The sequence below is a fragment of the Leptinotarsa decemlineata genome, unplaced genomic scaffold (genome assembly GCF_025532065.1).
Source record: "Leptinotarsa decemlineata unplaced genomic scaffold, Ldec_3_MD MMD2_tig00004677_RagTag_RagTag, whole genome shotgun sequence".
Taxonomy (NCBI): Eukaryota; Metazoa; Arthropoda; class Insecta; order Coleoptera; family Chrysomelidae; genus Leptinotarsa; species Leptinotarsa decemlineata.
This window is the reverse complement of record NW_027412610.1, coordinates 232892-251955: the sequence shown is the minus strand read 5'-3', so window position 1 is coordinate 251955 and position 19064 is coordinate 232892. Positions and strand designations below refer to the sequence as shown.

The following is a 19064-nucleotide window of genomic DNA, read 5'->3' as shown; positions in this document are numbered from 1 at the left end:
GGTTCACCACATCCTCAGGGAGGATGACGATGATGTCATTCGTCCGGCTTCTGTGGAAGAATTGAAGGGCTACATCAAGGCTGCAAAAGCCAAGAAAGCCCCGGGGGTTGACTCAATAACTAACAAGTTATTGAAGAAGCTCCCGGAAAACTGCGTCGAGAGCCTATTGAACATCATTAACAGCTCTCTGGCTCTAAGATACTTCCCCAGAAGGTGGAAACATGCGGTCGTCGTCATGCTCCCAAAACAGGGGCAGAACCGGCTTTTCCCGCAGAATTATCGCCCGATTAGTCTGCTCTCGTCGGCGGCTAAGCTGGCTGAAAGAGTCGTACTTCAAAGGCTCAATGAAGAATTTGAGGACCGGAATATTCTGCCTGATGAGCAATTCGGCTTCAGGAGGGAACATTCCACTGAGTTGCAGGCTCTGAGACTGGTCCATCGCGGAGTTAAATAGAAATAAAAAAGTCCATCTAGTCCTACTAGACATTTCGAAGGCCTTCGACCGCGTTTGGCATGAATGCCTTCTTCACAAATTAATCGCGTTCGTCCTGCCTCGGGGCCTGATCCGGTGGATTGGGTCTTTCCTGAAAGACAGAACATTTCAGGTTAGAGTAGAGGGCTCTCTGTCTGACAACAGAGAGATCCTCGCTGGAGTGCCGCAGGGGGCCGTGCTCTCGCCCACGCTCTACTCCCTTTACACCAGCGACCTTCCGAGGTCCGAGCATGTGAAGGTATCTCTCTACGCCGATGACACGGCTCTCCTCTCATCTTCCATGGGTCGGGAGCTCGAGATCGTCTATATGCAACGTGCATTGGGCGACCTCGAACGCTGGTACCTCGAGTGGAAGATCCGAGTGAATCCGGAAAAAACTCAGGCAATAACCATGGGAAGAACGATAGCTTCTCCGGCCATGAAAGTGAGAATCTCTGGAAGGGAGATTGATTGGCAAGCGCGGGTCAAGTACCTAGGTCTTCTTATAGATCGTGGAACCCGCATCTGTTAAGCGTAAAGGCAAAGATCCAGGGTCGGGTGGCAAGCCTGTACCCTTTGATAAATAGAAATTCCAAGTTAAGCCTAAAGAATAAAATTACGATCTATAACATGATGTTCAAGTCTGTCATCATGTATGCTTCAGGCGTTTGGGGACAAGCGGCTCCGACTAACATCTCCATCTTGGAGACTCTACAAAACAAAATTCTACGGATGATTATGAATGCTCCGTGGTTCGTGCGGAATGAAGCCATCCGCAGAGATTTGAAGCTGCCTTCCATTCAGCAGTCCATTCAGTCGAGGAATCGGCGAGTTTTAGATTATGCTGAAACTCATGAAAATCCTTTAGTCAGGGAAGCTGTAGATTACGCTGTAGACGACCCCTCCCGATATAGAAGGCCCCGACACTCTGTCGCATAAGGCCCCTATGTCCTCCGTTAACGGATGAATAATATCTTCATCCATCTCACCCCAGCCAGGTAGGGGTATACAGCGAAGGGCGGTATGGATGTCTCAGGACTTTCATGCCACCAACAAACACCAGTCATGACCCGTTTGTCTTTCTGACAAACACCAGTTGAAAGGGGAAGGGAGCCAGGCTTCAACCTGCATGAAATCAAGATGGATTACGTCGTCGTCGTCATTTTGTCTTCAATCGAGGACCGCCTGATTTTCATGGAATTATTTTCCAGCAGCTTGACTGCATTAACCTTTCTAGATTTCATATATATATATATATATATATATATATATATATATATGAAATCTCTGAACGTGAATATAAAAACTTTTGCTTCAATGCTTTACCTATTGGTTGAAACTAACTTTCCCGAAAAACTGATTCCTGTGTGGCAATTGAGGTATGTCTAACAATGATGTTTCCTTGTAAAATCAACTGGAAAAGTTGATGTTATTTTCAAGAAAGAAGTAAATAATGAAGAAAACATATCATGACCACTTCTGATTTTGAAATCGATAAGAATTTGAAAAATCAACCTTTTGATAAAACACGTTTACGTTCGCAAGTATACTTGCGATCTCAAGAAAAAATTAGTGGGGAAAGGATGCTGCTACATATGCTCGGATATATTCTATATCTAAAAAATGTTGAGAATCAAGGAAATGTTATACTCATGTGCCAGAAATATGATTCAGCAAAAACAAGATGCCACAGTGAAAAACACCCTTTCGGAAAATACCTTCAAAAATTTGAAGGTTGAGTCAGTCGTTTCCCAGAACTTGTCAAATACAATAAGAACTATAATAAGTCCAGAAAGAATAGAAACAATGATGTGCATTGTTTGGAAGCACAACAACATATACTGTCTCTCATTCGTAATGCAGAATTCGGCTAAATGTCTATGAAAATTACGCCTAAATTTGGTATCCAATTTTTGGACATTCAAAATGAACCATTCGATATTTTAGTAGAAAAATTATTTACTGGTAGACGTCAAGAGATTAATTATGGTTTAGTAACTTTTTAAACCTTTCTTTGATAGACCCCATATATCTGAAAAAGTCAGCATCATTTTGCATCGAAACCAAAATAATAGATATGTGAACCTCAGATATTTTGGTGATTTCTTCTCCAATTAACGAAAGAAATCAAACAAGTAGTGAATGTAATTTCTTGAAGAAAGCCACGGGGAAGAGAGCTAATTTATTTTTAATATAATTCCTCAATTCATTGTCCAATTTTTTGCTAATGGAGATTTGCTTAAAAAGCCAGAAAGGATTCACGAAAATAAATTATTGTCATTCTAGATTGTTGAATTCATTAAAATAGCAAAAATATATCTAATATGTAAAAATGGATGTTTGTTGGTTGGTTGGTTGGTTGGTAAGTGATAAACTTCTACATCGCTCAACCGATCGTGATGAAACTTGACATGTATAAGTAATTTTTCATAGAGAAGGTTTTTAGGCTATCAATTTTTCTGTAACTCGCCACTAGATGGCGCTGTAGAACAATTTTTTGAAAGCACTGTTCTATAACGCTGCGCACGCCTAAGTTCGTTGATTCTGATTCTGTTAAAACATTGGAACAGCAGCGATACAGCAACACAGTACTAGTATGATATATATTGTAATATTACAACTTTGTTTTTATCATTTGAAAGGAAGTGAGGTGTTTTTTTTAATTATCGATATTCAATAACGTATATCTCGAAAACCGTTGAAAACTCGACAATAAGTCGTATAGAAACAATTTATTGGAAAATTTAATTGGCTTGATAATAAATAATTCTATTTGCGGAGACTTTAATTATGTCTATTTACTACTCCCAACGAAACCATGAAGTAAAAATCTTTTTCCTTTTTTTATACACTCTACAACATGTTCATTGATTGTCGGTCGGTAGCCAGGCGGTTCGACGTAGGTGCTTTGTTCACTCACTCCAATTGACTGACGTGTTGGTCGGTGGTTCAAGCCCTAGTCTGAACGATCAATTTTCACTTGTTATCGTCCAAACTGTGTTTTGAATCACACGTTAAAAGGTAAGACCTCGTTAATCCTTAGCTCGCACAAGTTTCGACTTCTGAGGGTTGTCGTTCGTAGGGGTGCAACAGCTGGTTAATGGAGAAACGGAAAAGAAATACTGTATATCAGTAAAATCACAACATTTTCAGTGTGGAAACAAAAAAAAAACAATAATTTTATGGTATCCCGTTCCTTTTTTGTTCGGAGCTATCATAAACGACAGACTAATTCCTCCAATTTCACCAGTTGATTTTATCAATTCACAGGACGAATACTTCCTTCGAAAAATGAAAGGGGAACGAAGGCCGAGTACCGTTACGACGACAACGAAGAGGCGAATAAAGAGGGAAGGCGGAGTATACCACACGAGAATTCAGATTGTTTGTCAAGTCTGCAGCAATGATGACAAAGTGTGGTCGGCCATGTTTCACGTCGGGGATCACTAACAGATACGGATAAAGCAGCCGCCCGAGGGGTTATAAATAAATGACGATTCTCGCCCGGTGGCAATCCTGTTCCCGTGCCGTCTTTTATCTCGCTCGCTCCCTCGTTTGCTTCATTCGTTCGCTAAGCGTCATCCCTCTGTCAGATCCTGCATGAAATTCAAACAGGGTCGAACTCCAAATGCTTTTTGGACCATAATAAACTAGAAACATATATTGGGGTTTGATAATTTTTGTCTACAATCAATAATTAGTGTATATAGACTGTTTTTCAATAAATGATCTGAACTTTATAAACAACATTAATTTGTTTCCACATTGCTTCACATTAAGCAATCTTTCGATTGTAACTGAGTTATATTATGATCATTAGTTAGCTAGAAGTTCCATTGATTCTGCGTTTTAGTCAGAATATTGGTATCCAGATTATTTCTGGACATGAAACAGTGCTCCGCGAACATTCACAATCCTAGTACGATACTTTTGACCGATATCCATAGTCCGCTCAATAACCTAGCGATGCCATATTCGGCCCTGACGGAGCTGTGCATGGGAAAATTAAAAGAAAGGCTTGATTTGATATACCATCTCGAGTCCGTGATAAATGTCAGACTTATTACCCAATAGCAGACCAACGCCGCCCGAGTCGATCCCAATGGACTCGGACGATCTAAGGAAACTAAATGTTGAACTTCAGTCTTATCTGACAGACAGACCTGTTCACCACGCTGAGCTAGCAACAGTCCAGCGAGACCGAAGGCGTTCGAGCCTAGCCAACTGGAGCTAGATATTCTGTGGGCAAACTGCATAAGAGATTGCAGTCTGGCAGTCAGTCCTATCGATCGACCAAATGAGCCACCAAGCAGGCAGCCGAGCAACGGACGCCGGAGACTTTCGAAATCAGGCTAATTGCACACACACCGATTGTGAACGGCCGATTTTATACCGGTCGTCCGAATTCCAATAGTGAACCACATGTGGGAACGGGACCTGGCACACATGCCTACTTGGTGATCGACGCCCATCACCGGTGATCGACGCCCATTACCGGTGATCGACGCCCATCACCGGTCGGCGTGTGTGCCAGGTCCCGTTCCCACATGTGGTTCACTATTGGAATTTGGACGACCGGTATAAAAACGACCGTCCAAAATCGGTGTGTGTGCAATTAGCGTTAAGGTTCGCGTCGCGATGCATCGGAAGTGTTTGCTTCTTAATAAATCGTAGTAGTTTTTGGATCTTGTTCGGTAATTCCACTTGGTCCTGCTCAGCTTTTCTCATTCTATTCTTTCAGATCCCTTGCAGGAGATTCCACTTAGGCACGCTAATCTCTCCTTCGTGCCTTCATGATTCAACAGTTTCTGTGCTCTCTCTATCTTTCTTTCGCCTGTAACCCGTGTTGTACTATCAACACTGCTTACTAGTATACTGGTTCGTATTTCGGTCCCTTTTGGACAACTCTTGTTATCTACTCTACTCTTTGGGGCGTTTGTCAATGCTTTCACTTGAACCTGCACAACTTTTTTTATCCATTCGGGTCTTTTATCGGCGATTCCACTTGGTCCTACTGTTCTTACATGTAGCCCGCGTACTAGCAAAGCCGTTTACTCGCGTACTATTCCGTCCAGAAACCAAGTAACTCATGTTGCTTTGCTTACCGTTTGTTGATTCAACTTCCTTGCACGCCCCTTCCGTCCCTATAAATAGTTAACCGAATGTTTAAACCCGATCAGTTCGTTTATTAAAACAGCGAAACATTTTTGAAGCCGGTAAACAGGTTATACTTTAAGTAAAAATCTGATTTTCTGGCTACCGGCTATCACACAGACTCTGTGTTTCCGTATCTCCTCTGTAGCTGTAACCACAAAATCGCCTATATGAACCTCAAAGAAGTACCTACTCTTCAGAAACATGAGACGGTATAGATATATACCGAGAACTCCAGAAGTTGTTCCAAAAATAACGACTAAAAACATTTAAATAGTCTGCTTTGTATTGAAGATACTTTAAAAATATATTTTTTAATTATCAAATAGATTAACCAAAAACTTTTGTTTTGATATTGGGTGAATCAAAATTCGAAAACAATTTTTTCTTGATTTTTTTCAAATGGAACACCCTATATTTTATTTTACATTTGAGTTCCCAGTGTAAAATTCATTCTCGAATATGGAGTTCCATAGGTATATACCTAGCGGCTTGAACGAGATATTCCATAATAAACAACATGAATTTCGAACACAATTTTATTGAAGATTTTGAGTGTTTTCGCATCATGTTATTTTGTAAATTTCACGTTTGAGAAAATTTGGTAAAATTCTGATTTGTTTCCCAAATCAATTGAAACACTACTCTTTTGGCAAAAGTATAGCAAGATTTCAGGATATCCCCAGAATGAAAATAACAAACAATTCGTTTTCTCATGGCTGAAACAAAAATTCAAAACATATAAGGGGTCATTTTAGAAGTGAACTTGTTAGTCGATATACCAAGCACCAAGCACCCTAGTATATCTTCATGAAAATAATTGTATTAGATCTGTTCAATAACTTTTTTATTTAATGACCATGAAAAGTAAATATTCATATTGAAAGTATGCCCAATGAATGATAACATTTCTCTCGTTAATTATACTTCATATGCTTGATCGTAAATTGAGGTGAGGGGGTGAGGAGTGACGGTGCCTGTATAATTGTTACTTTTCTCCAATACATATTTTCTCTCACTTAGAGACCGCTTCTTTTATAGTAGATCCCTTTGTGGTCTTTGTCACTCCAATTAAAATTACCAAGGAATTACATTATCACATAATATTATCAGCACCGTAAATTTTTTTGAGTTATTCTGCAGATCATTTTTTGCAAATTCAAAAGATTCTTTTCGGATTCAAACATTTTAATTCACTAAGAACGATGTGTTGATTAAGCGTTAGTTTCATTAATTAGTTGGAACAAAAAAGTTTGATTTCAGTAGTAATTACATACAAATATATCATTATATTCGAAGATAGAGATGTATGAGATTTGAACCAGAGATTCTGAAAAACTTGTGTATAGATTCATGTAAACAGTTGGAAGGACCTTTAAAAACGTTTATCGTTTACATTTATTTTAAGTACTGTAATCTGTTCAATCTTATAACAACTTCAGAGATTTTGCGGAACAGTAGGATATTTGCACAATTGATATCAATTCACGATTTTATTTATTTGTGGACTAGTCTTACAACTCTGTTAACTCTATTTTCACTTTTTCTGAACTGTATTTTGAAAGAGTTTGTCTAGTATCTAGAAAAACAAACTTTGTGCGTGTATCATTACTCGTTAGAAGTACCATAAGATTCGTTAAAAATTATTTGCCTGTTGATATGCATCACAACACTTTTCCATCTATTTATGGTTCCAAGTAATTTGTTGAGTGCCTATTTGACATTTTATGAAATTATCATTTTCAAATGAATGTCGAGTTCGTTTAATACGACCCTGTTTGCCACTTCCAGCGATTGCTTTGTTCGGATCATATTACCTAAAAGGGAATTTAATAACATTCCATAGTACTGGGGCGTTTCTTGTTAGTTCACATGGCACCTCTTCTTAAGCACTTTATTATACGATCAATATATGAAACACATTTGTTGAAGGCAGTATTGTGAAGATGGAGGGTCAGATTAATTTTTATCATACTTGGGTAACACTAATAATTTGATTTTTCTATGACGGTAAGGTTAATGTTTGAATATAGAAAATATTCAAATACTTTGACATCATATTTACAATCTTTTTGTTTTACATACATATTGAGGCGTTTTACAAGTAAAGAAAGAGTCTAAATCGGAAGAAAAAAAAACACTACATCACTACCAGCACTACGAAGTCAGGTACTGTAAATACAGGAAAGAAGTCACACCGACTGTCAAGGCATTGCGGAAGGTCTAAATATGGGACGGACAATAAAGTAAGTACCTACATACTAACTATGGAGCGATACGTATGAATAATTATAATAGATCTTACAAGAGTATGAGACAGGCATTGAATGATGTGGTCTATGGTCTATCTATCTCCACTATCCCCAGCCTCCAGAAAAATTAAGGAAAAGAGTGGAATACAGAGTTACAGAATTTCACTAGTTCGGACTTCCATTGTCTATTATATAAAATGATTTGAAATCCCTGAAACAAGTAAAAAAGAATAATTAAAAAGAATAGTTGAAAATAACAATTATATTAAGCAACAATAAACCTGAAATGAAATGATAGTGAAATAACCTACAAGTAAAAAATATAATAATTGAATAAATAAAAATTAAAGGAATGCAAAAAGAAAATAATAAAATAAAAAAATAAAAAAGTGTAGAGATTCCAAGTCACGTTAGTTCACGAGGTTTCGATTGTTGGTATCTACAATCGTCTTCTGGTGATGACAGTCATCACCAGAAGACGATTGTAGATACCAACAATCGAAACCTCGTGAACTAACGTGACTTGGAATCTCTACACTTTTTTATTTTTTTATTTGGTATCTACAATCGTCTTCTGGTGATGACAGTCATCACCAGAAGACGATTGTAGATACCAACAATCGAAACCTCGTGAACTAACGTGACTTGGAATCTCTACACTTTTTTATTTTTTTATTTCATTATTTTCTTTTTGCATTCCTTTAATTTTTATTTATTCAATTATTATATTTTTTACTTGTAGGTTATTTCACTATCATTTCATTTCAGGTTTATTGTTGCTTAATATAATTGTTATTTTCAACTATTCTTTTTAATTATTCTTTTTTACTTGTTTCAGGGATTTCAAATCATTTTATATAATAGACAATGGAAGTCCGAACTAGTGAAATTCATCACGAAACATTGTCAATCACCTTCAAACACAGAGTTACAGACCTTCGTCGCCGATTTGAAAGACGAGATGCAGTGAGTCTTGAGGCTATTTCGAAATGTTACTATGAATGCTACATTAATAGATGCGTGAGAGAGTTCGAGATTGTGAAAACTAAGAATGAATTTAAGAAGAGTGACTCTGAAGAATCAACGTGGATATAAAGAGTCCTCAATGTATTAGAAACAGATGATTAAAATTGAGCGAATTGTAATAGAAAACAGGGTTTTCAAGAAGTAGCATTGATATATCTGCGGAAAACTAGGATATTTGCAGATAAACATGAGTAGTTCAGAGCGTCCCTATTTGTGAGACAACCATAAGGTTGGACTCTTAGGAACCGAAACTATGGAAAACGAAGAAAAGCCAGAAGAAAGACCATGATCTGAAGCTGGTTCAACAAAGGAGTTGAACCTGATTGGTACCAATGGAGCACAGTTCAGTTCTCATGAGGTTCTGTGCTTAATAGCACAGAATATATCGGACAGCATATATCGAAAAAGTCCCAGCATCACTTCATGCCAGACGCAGATTCTACGGTATCAAAAGAATCCTGGCACGAGTTTGTCAGAGGTACTCCTGGGTCGAATATCGCTGGGAATGGTGCAAATATGCGATCTTTGCTCATTGAGGAAATCATGAAATGTAGAAAAGTCCATGCAAACACCAGATAATTACAGTAGATTGTCAGTGATCAGATGAAGAAGTGGTCAGTCAAGACAATTACAACGGAACGGAGTAATGTCTTTTAACATGGAAGAAATGGAGGGTTTCTAAGCAAGCTACATACAAATGTACATGAAATTGATATATTTAACAACTAATTTCGAATACTTTAGTTCAAATAGGATTCTTCAAAAATATTTGAATTTCTTATAATTTCTTCCACAAATACATCAATTGGGTAGAAAAAAAATGTTTTACGTTCAACAGTTTTCATTGACGTGGCTTAGTGATTTTAAATCACTGAAAATTTCACATCTGCATATTGTCGGAAATGTATCGTTTTTTCACACATGTTGCTTATTTTCTTTTGTATTGGAAAGAGCACATAGCCCTTGAAAAACTGCCAAGTCTAGTCAAAATGGAAGTTCTGAAGAGTACGAGTCGGAAACTAATATTTCTCCATTATCTCAGTCGAACTTTCGATACATAAAACTGTTCGAGCTTTCAATTTTCCATTGAAAAAAATACAATATTATCCTACCATTCATTACTGTCTCATTTTTGGAACAAACAAATATCAGCGATTTTTCTCGGTATCTCATACCAGAGATAATGTCTGAATGAAATTTATGGCTTCTTTTAAGAAGTTGTGGTTTTCTACTTCAGATATTTCCTCGAAGTTGGTAGCAAGTTCTTTAATTGATTGGTTATTTTTTAATTTTTTACGAAGATAGTGGAATAAAATACGTAAGAACAACGTTTTCGCGATGTGTTAGTGGATCAATTAGATAATAATTTAAAACTTGAAACTTTCAATATACCTATACTTCTGTCGCGGCAATCAATTGAATTTACGTTTATAGACTTTAAAATGGAAAAGCGAAAAAATCTTGGAGTACCCTTATTACATGATGAACAACTTTTTCTGAAACCTCTGGCGAAGAATAAATCCAAAACAAGCACTTTTTTTCAATCACCAGAAATGCAATACTCTTTTCGACGCGCGTTTCACAAACCAAGTTCACGTTATCATATCCTGAAGACGTCAACTTGGTTAGTGAAACGTGCGTCGAGAAGAAGTGAAAAACTTTTTGGCTTTCTACTTCTTCATCTTTATACAAAACTTGTGTGTCTGAAACTGATTCACATGATCTACACATCTTTGTAAACAGTTCATTTCGATAATTTTTGTATAAAGATGAAGAAGTAGAAAGGCAAAAAGCTTTTTTTTCACAAAAACTAATCATTCATGAAAAATGTACTCTTTTCAATATAAGTAAAAAACGTTATATTTCAGAAAATAAGTATGGATATACAGCCACTATTGCTACATAACTTTGAGGTAATTCAGAGAACTTCCATGTACCTACAATCAAAATCAGTATCCTTTTGTGATTATCGAAATCTCAGGACCAGCGTTATGACTGTTCCTGCTTGCCCTCTTCAGTGAGTACTTTCTTTATGTATGTTTATGTTTCAGCAGTTCGGTAATGAAGATCATACCGGAATTAAATCAAAGTACTGCTTAATATGCTAATTTGTATCTTTATTGTTGTGATAATGATTACTAGGTATGAGTTCAGTTACCTAGTTGTGGCTTGTTCTAGATGTATTAACTTCCAAGGCGTCTAAAAACCTCTTGCAGGAATAAAAGTGGAAACTATTGAGGAGAGATACATAAGTATGAGGAAATAAATATTTCGAAATAAATTTCGATATCTCCCAACTACCTACACAGTAAGGTGTGGTAAACGTCTGACGAAAAACAACTACTTTCTCGTTCATCCAGCAGTAGTACCATGCTTAACAATCTTTCTCTCAGACGGTTTCATATATGTAGAGGAGCCGCATTGAAATTGATCGAGTCCCAGACACTTTGCTGTTTGGGTAGGATCTTTCCTGTACTGACGAGAGGTAATACCCTCGAAATCGCGGTCTGCAGTTGACCTACTTGAAAAATTTCAGTATGGTCCTGCTGCTGGATGAACGAGAAATATTTGCGAGACTAGCCTAGACTAGGAAACTTGCATAAATGTCTGTGGGATATAATTCATATCCAGCGTGGTATTAGCCGGGGAAGTAGTTGTTATTCGATAGACAGGTAGTTGGGAGAGATTAATATTTCGAAATTTATTTCGAAATATTTATTTTCTTATAAAAACCTCTTGTTATGACCGCACTCAACGATTTCTAGCAATTCAAACGAAGAAAAATGACATTAGTGGTTGGGAGTGATGAACCATAACGCTTTTTTAGGAATAACCGAGTTGCAAACAGTAAAGGGTAATAACATTCACTGAGGCGTAGAAAGACTGAATTTTTGATACATTTCTAATCTAAGTTGGGATTAGAAAAAAATTAAAGTTTGAAGACCGAATTCAACGAAAATTCTGAGATTGAAGTCAAAGTTTTAGCAATAATTTACTACTTGATAAGTAAAATTTGGAACCTCTGGCGTGAACTGAATCTATTGAAAATATTTTTTTTTCACTAGAAGGTAGGTTGTGAAAGAAAATGTGACATCGAGATATGAGAACCAGATGGTTTAATTAGGTGAAAAAGGGCGCAATAAGAATGTTACTGGGACAACATTGTTCTACTATATAAAACTTCTTAGATGGTTTTCCAACTGAAAAAAAAAACATAATAAGCGATCTCGTATGCAATATATTATTCGGAATTTCACCAAGAGATACAAAAAAAGAGTTTGGACTCTGGAAAGTTATAAGCATATAATATATTACACCACTGGAGATCAATTCGTGGAGTTTTCTGTCGATCCTATAGATGGTGTTTTCTTTTTTTTTACTCAAGCTTGTCCTTTAATGATAGTCGATTCCAAAGATGCATTCGTGTAATGTAATGAGGGAATTTTTTTATATAATTTTGAAAGAATGGTTATTCAAAAAAAATGATGTTAATTTGAAAAAAATATTTAACGAATATGGCCCAATTTCACTTTCAATACAGAAGTTTCCCTTTTTAACCAGAATTGAATTCTATATATTAGGGTTGCATCAACTGCTGCACCTAAAATTTTTGCAAATAGGAATGTTTTTTCATATCTAAACGTACTTAGTTGTAAGTTCCCCATTTGAACGTTATACGTTAGATTTTTCCATTGCCAAACGTATTTTTATTGTATCATTATTTTACTATCAGGCTTGTCTATTTTACGACAGTTCAGTGGTTCACCTGTAACGGTTAAACGTTACATCATTTATAAGAACTAAATTTATCATTAATAAGAGCCTACTATATAGCGACCAAGAGTAAAACATTGGATTCGTTCAATAAATCAATAATAATTATTTCGTACATACCAGAGCATCTTGCGGAAGATAGCCGAATCATCAACCAAATCTACAACGCTCATATTTTTACATAACGCAATGTCAAGTTCGGGTCAGTAGATATGAATAAAATACTCATGAGCGAATTCAATTTTTCTCGAAGGAAAAAGGGCTCGCTCTCTCTCTTTTGATTGAACGATCGTACGAGCAAAATCGATTAGAGGAATGATCGCTTGAATTGTATCACGCTGTTTTAAATACCTTAACATAATCTTCCTTGTCCGACTTTTCATAAAGTGTTCGTTGTTTGAACAAGAATCTCAGGTACGTGAAAGCAGAGTTCCTAGAATTATTTGTTATCTTGCCTTAATTTTTTTTGGTTATCAGAACATGGCGATATGCATGGTTTTATGCAACGGATATCTAGGTTTATCTTTGTAATCCTACAGTATTTGGGTGGTTATATTTTCACAGCATTTGATTGCATGACGAATGAAATCCCAGAAGGGTCTTAATCAGTTTGTTTAGAATAGAGGCTGAAAGCTATTCCTGCTCAGAAAATATATATTAGAAACGCAGCAACCCTCATGGATTCCTGTATATCAAGGCTGGAAATGATTATGGGTGAGTATTAATACACACATTTTTCTTTAATCTTAAAAATCAGTAATTGTGTGTTTGATCTCACCTAGAGTCACTTTTTAAGTCGCCAGGTGCAGTGGGCAATTTTCTAAAAAGTTGGAATTTCATATTTTTATTGCAAATTATGAAAATTGTGTCTTAACTTCATCTTATCTTTATCTCACGTTCCCCTGTATTATCTTTACCTTTAAAAATATTTAATTAATTTTAATGAAATTCCTGGAACTCAAGATTCATCCACTTGAAACTTGGATTACATAAGAATTTGCGAAGAAATATTTGATTACCTCTTTCTTGGAACCCTCTATCACGTTAGTAAATATTTTGATTCAATGAACAAAATTTTCTTTGTAGTTTAATATTCTTTTGTTTCAATTTACTTGTATCGGTAATATTTTGTACATATAAATAGTTACAATCATATATGTTTGTATATATACATTCAGTAATGAACCTTAGTCTCAAAGCTTGTTGAAATATTGTCAAGATGATTTTTTATATTAGAATTCATTTGTATAATTTTACTTCTCTGTATTCAATATATTCATCAATTGTATATTCGCTGAAACACTAGTTAGTTACGTTAGACATCCAAGGTTCAAGTGTAGTGCACATCTATCTGGTCCAATGTGTTATTAGTTCATATCTTTTTGATGAAACCACTACCATGGCTGTTGACCATCAAGGTATAGTTTCCAAGAGTGATTGGGAATCACAGCCCTACTGTGATTCCCAGTCAATCGAGTGGCCTTCAAATCCACGCTCCATTTTCACGGAATATAAGGGTGAATATAGAAGCCCTACTGTGATCCCCAACCAATCAACTGGTCTTCAAATCCACGCTCCGTTTTCAAGGAATACAAGGGTTGACATAGAAGTCCTACTGTGATCCCCAACCAGTCGACTGGTCTTCGAATCCACGCTCCGTTTTCAAGGAATACAAGGTAGAATATAGAAGCCCTACTCATTGAACTCTGACAGATTCCCCACGACAACCTACACCGATCCAGGGTGCAGTCAACTATTGTAACAACTACCCTAACAGGGTATATTCAATTGTATTTATATACAATCAATTGTTATAGAATCACATTTTTATTATATTCCATATACATCTTATTATGATGTTTTATTGTTTGATACAAAATAGAAGGAAACTACCGTTATATATTTATATATAACGGTATATATATATATATATATATATATATATATATATATATATATATATATATATATATCATTTTTTTGATTGTTGCTTGTATGTTATTTATTTGTAATTCCAATTTTTTGTTTAATAACATTGTATTTTCGGTTAATCTTTTTAATTTTTTTCAGGGATTTCAAATCAATTTATATTATATTAGACAATGGAAGTCCGAACTGATGAAATAATTGTAATTTATTAAAGTTTAGGGATGTCTGGCAGGAGGTAGCAAATGTCATAAGTGTCTGGCAATGGATGACGAGATTCCTGAAGTTATCCCGAAGAAACTATAAAGAAATTGAGCTTTATACTTTAACAAATTCTAGGTACTATTTTATTCACATTTACTACCTGTTACCTGCCCAAGTAACCATAACCCGAACGCTGGTCGTTCTCACCAATACAGATAACATGCATAGACAAACTTTCAGCTTTTATAAAATAACGAAGGTCATATACACTGAATCACCTAAACATATTTTGTACTTGATCATCTAGTGATTGTTCTCAATTAAAAGGGACTAATAGAAACGAACGAAGAATAATATTTTTGAATTGATATTTTTTCAAAATTATTCATTGTGAAACGTTAGTTACTTTATAAATGCCATTTAGGCGTTTAATGAATTTGTCATATAGATCTAACTATTTTTGAAAAACATACTTTGAATGGTTGTTACAATACAATTCTAGGAAGTAAAGACAACACTTCATTATTTTCATTAATCAATTCATATTAAAAATATAACAGAATGGTGGCAATGGTAACCTGAATAAATATACGGAAAAATAGAGCGAGAGCACCTTCAGAGATGATTTTCACTGACAATGTTTTGGAATTATATAGTTTGTGGAAGCCGAAATAAGATTTATACATGATTGCAAGTGGTGAAACAAAAAAAAAGTAAGGATAGCTATATTATTAAACTTAATCGGAGACGGAGGAGAATATTTAATACTTTTGGGATGAAAAACTAAAACTGTTCTTGAACGACTTCGTAGTCGTAAATCAAAAAAACTAAATACAAAATCAACACTACGAGAGTTTTTTATTTTTGCTTTTGATCTATAGTAAAGGACACGTTACATGTTATTTAGTTTACGAACACTCCTGCTATATGACGAGTGTTCTTTATGAAATTATTTTCAGGTTATTTTCGATAAAGATCCGTAATTAGGAAGGATAGTGATTTACGAACAAGTCCGGAAAATACTGTTTTTTGGAAGAGTAGACAACACTCTAGGACGAGCCGTAGGTAAAGTTTTCGTTTCTCATTGATTGTTTTCATCTGGTCTACATATCCTTCAGCAATATTGGTAGATTTCCAGCCACTATGACTCTTCAAATTTGTAAAGTTCCACCATTATCGGCAAATAACGTCGCTGAAGTTTGACGAATACTGTGGCTTGTGTAATTTACAGGATTGGGTAAATTTGGAAATTCTGTAATTCTCAATCTGAGATTATCAAAACTGTGAATACCAACAGGGTAAATCGAACGTTTTCCCTTTTTGTAATTCACAAATAATCTATTAGGTGTAGTATGGAACGGCCGTTTAGATAAATATTGCCTTTACAACATCAATGTTTTGCTTAATTACAACAAAAGTTTTCTCAATATGTTTTTTGAATCTGGTATTTTCATAAGTAATGTCTTCCTTGTTGTTTATTAGATCAATTGACATTTTCGTTAGGTTTTCCCGTCTACATATATACGCACCGGCTAACCCAATAATTGTTTCTACCTGAAAATGAAGCAAATTGGGTTGATACTTTTATATTCTACAATAATAATATTTTGTTAAAATCACATTAGATATGTTTCATTATTTGTTTCTTTAATGAATTTGTTCATCTTCTCATTATTGAAGACTTATGATTTCTTTACTCTATAATCAATATTCTACCTTTCAAGGAATGGGATAACCTTTGGGAAAGCGACTTTATTCACAGTTTACATTGCTGAAATGGCACTTTTTAACATAGAGTACAGGCTCCATAAGGTAGAGTATTTGACAGTTTCAGATTTTTGTGCCAAATGAACCAATGCAAATAGTTTTGCATTTCTTCACATTTAATGATAATAATAATAATAATAATATTCCTTTATTTTATCATTTGAATGCCCAAAGGTTACATAAATGATTAAAAACGTCAATATTTTAGTTACATCATTACATTGAGTAAGGACATGTCAACAATGCAAATTTACATATACATGTAGGTATATATAGAAAAAAATCATTTATATAGTTTAAAAATAAAAAAATATTATCATAAAAAGAAATCGTCTATGGAATAACAACAAAGTAGGATCTTTTTCAGTCTTGATTTAAAAATGTGAACATTGGGGAATGATTTTATATGATCATCAAGAATATTATAGAGCTTACAACCAATACAATAAAATTTTCTTTGATACAGAGATGTGCAATGAAAATCAGGCTGCAAGAGATTTCTATGACGGGTGTTATAGCAATGATTGTTATATATTGCAAACTTATTTTTATTCTTATAGATATACGTGCAAGCTTCCAGTATATATAAACTATAAACTGTTAATAGGCCAAGAGTTATAAAGTATTTACAACAACTGGTTCTCATATCAATACTTTCCATAATTCGAATTGCGTATTTTTGAAGAATGAAGATCCGATTCATACCGGCACTGTTTCCCCAATTCAGTATACCATACTTCATGTGGGAGTGAAAATGTGCAAAGTACAGCGTAAGCAAGACATATTTGCTGCAGTGGTCTTTCATATACTTTATGCTGTAGCAACTACTTCTCAGTTTATTAGACAATAGTTCTATATGACTTGCCTATTGCTTACGTATGTCGAAAATTACTCCCAAAAGTTTAACCTCGTCACTACAAGTTATTTGTTTTTCTGTATTTTTGAATAACACAGGTGATCTTTGTTTGGAACGCCCAAAAAATACTGTGACTGTTTTGTTATGATTTAGTAACAGACAATACCAACGACTGATATCTTCATAAATCTTCTCAGTTTTACTCAGTAGCATGTCTGTTTTTTTAAAAAATTTTTAAATTGGAATCGTCTGCATAACACACTATTTTTATATCGTGGTTTCTTTCCACTAGACGGATTATATCATTCACAAATATATTGAACAATAAAGGTCCCAATACAGATCCTTGAGGTACACCTCGATTTATTTCACGGCAACTACTCAGAACTCCATTCAGTCTAACAACCTGACTTCTGCCATTTAAATATGATTCAAATAATTTTAGCGGTATCCCCCTAACTTCATACGATTCTAACTTACTACATAAAAGCATATGATTGACGAAGTCGAAAGCTCTTGAAAAGTCAATGAATACACCCAGAGCATATTTTCCCCTATCAAGATTGTCTACAAGACATTTTTGAAAATCACACAGAGCAGATTCTGTGCTCATATTTTTACAGAATCCATGTTGATTTCTGGATAACAGTCTCTGACTCTACAGGAATGATGAGAGTTGATTAGTGATGTCCATTTCAACGAGTTTAGAGAGACTTGACAATAAACTGATGGCTCTAAAATTGGATAAGTCATCAGAATCACCTTTTTTGTATAATGGCAGAACCACAGCTAACTTCAAGCATTCTGGGAAAATTCCTTCAGAATAACAAAGATTGATGAGAAAAGCCAATGGTTCACATAAGCCTGCATACGATTTTTTCAGTAGGTTACTTGAGATTTCAAATTATCAATCAATATTTTAACATCTACAGGCTTTAAGAAAAACGATTTTTGTGACACTGGCATATTCAACTTTACATAATCCAGATCATGCTGATTTACCGAAAATGGATCTCTAGTGAAATGGATGTTAAACTGCTCAGCCATTTCCGAGGCAGTCATCTGTTTACCATAGTCATCGTGAAGGTTTATGGTATTTTCAAATTATTAATAATTTTCCAAACAGTTTTTGATTTATTATTTGCTTTCATTATCAAATCATCATTATATCTTTTTTTAGCCTCTGACAATGCATTGCAGTAGCGTTTCTGTAGCTCTGCTCTTGGTTGATGATATATTGGGTAAGAAGTTGCTAAATTCGATATGAGTTAATTGTTGCTTTAAATGCAGAAGTTCCTCGTTAAACCAAATTCGCATTTCACCTCTTTTATTAATGGGTATTTTTTTAATAGGGAAACAGGAATCTATCAAATCACTAATGATATTCAAAAATTTGTTCCAAGCATTATTGATATTATTTTCAGTGTAAATATTCTCCCATTGTTCATCTTCCAATTGATTCATAAACTTCAGAATATTCTGTTCTGAGAATTTTAGCGAAAACTTGTATTGTTGAGGAGCAGATTTGAGGTTATATTCCATATTGAAAGCCAAGTGTTGAGAGAAATGGTCTGACAGATTTAGATTTTTCACTTCTGATCGCCAGTCATTTATATTGGAGCTTATAAAAAAT

The 19064-nt window shown here is 35.1% G+C and overlaps 1 protein-coding gene and 1 long non-coding RNA gene across 13 annotated transcripts in view; one reads left to right on the top strand and one right to left on the bottom strand.

Annotated features, from left to right (window-relative positions):
* The window catches only part of gro (TLE family member transcriptional corepressor groucho), a 217689-nt gene that overhangs the window by 36554 nt on the left and 162071 nt on the right, over positions 1-19064 (bottom strand). The window lies entirely within an intron of this gene.
* Positions 10683-14529, top strand: LOC141484138 (uncharacterized). Its single transcript, XR_012466494.1, has 2 exons — positions 10683-13092; positions 13156-14529. It is a non-coding gene; the product is annotated as an uncharacterized lncRNA (long non-coding RNA).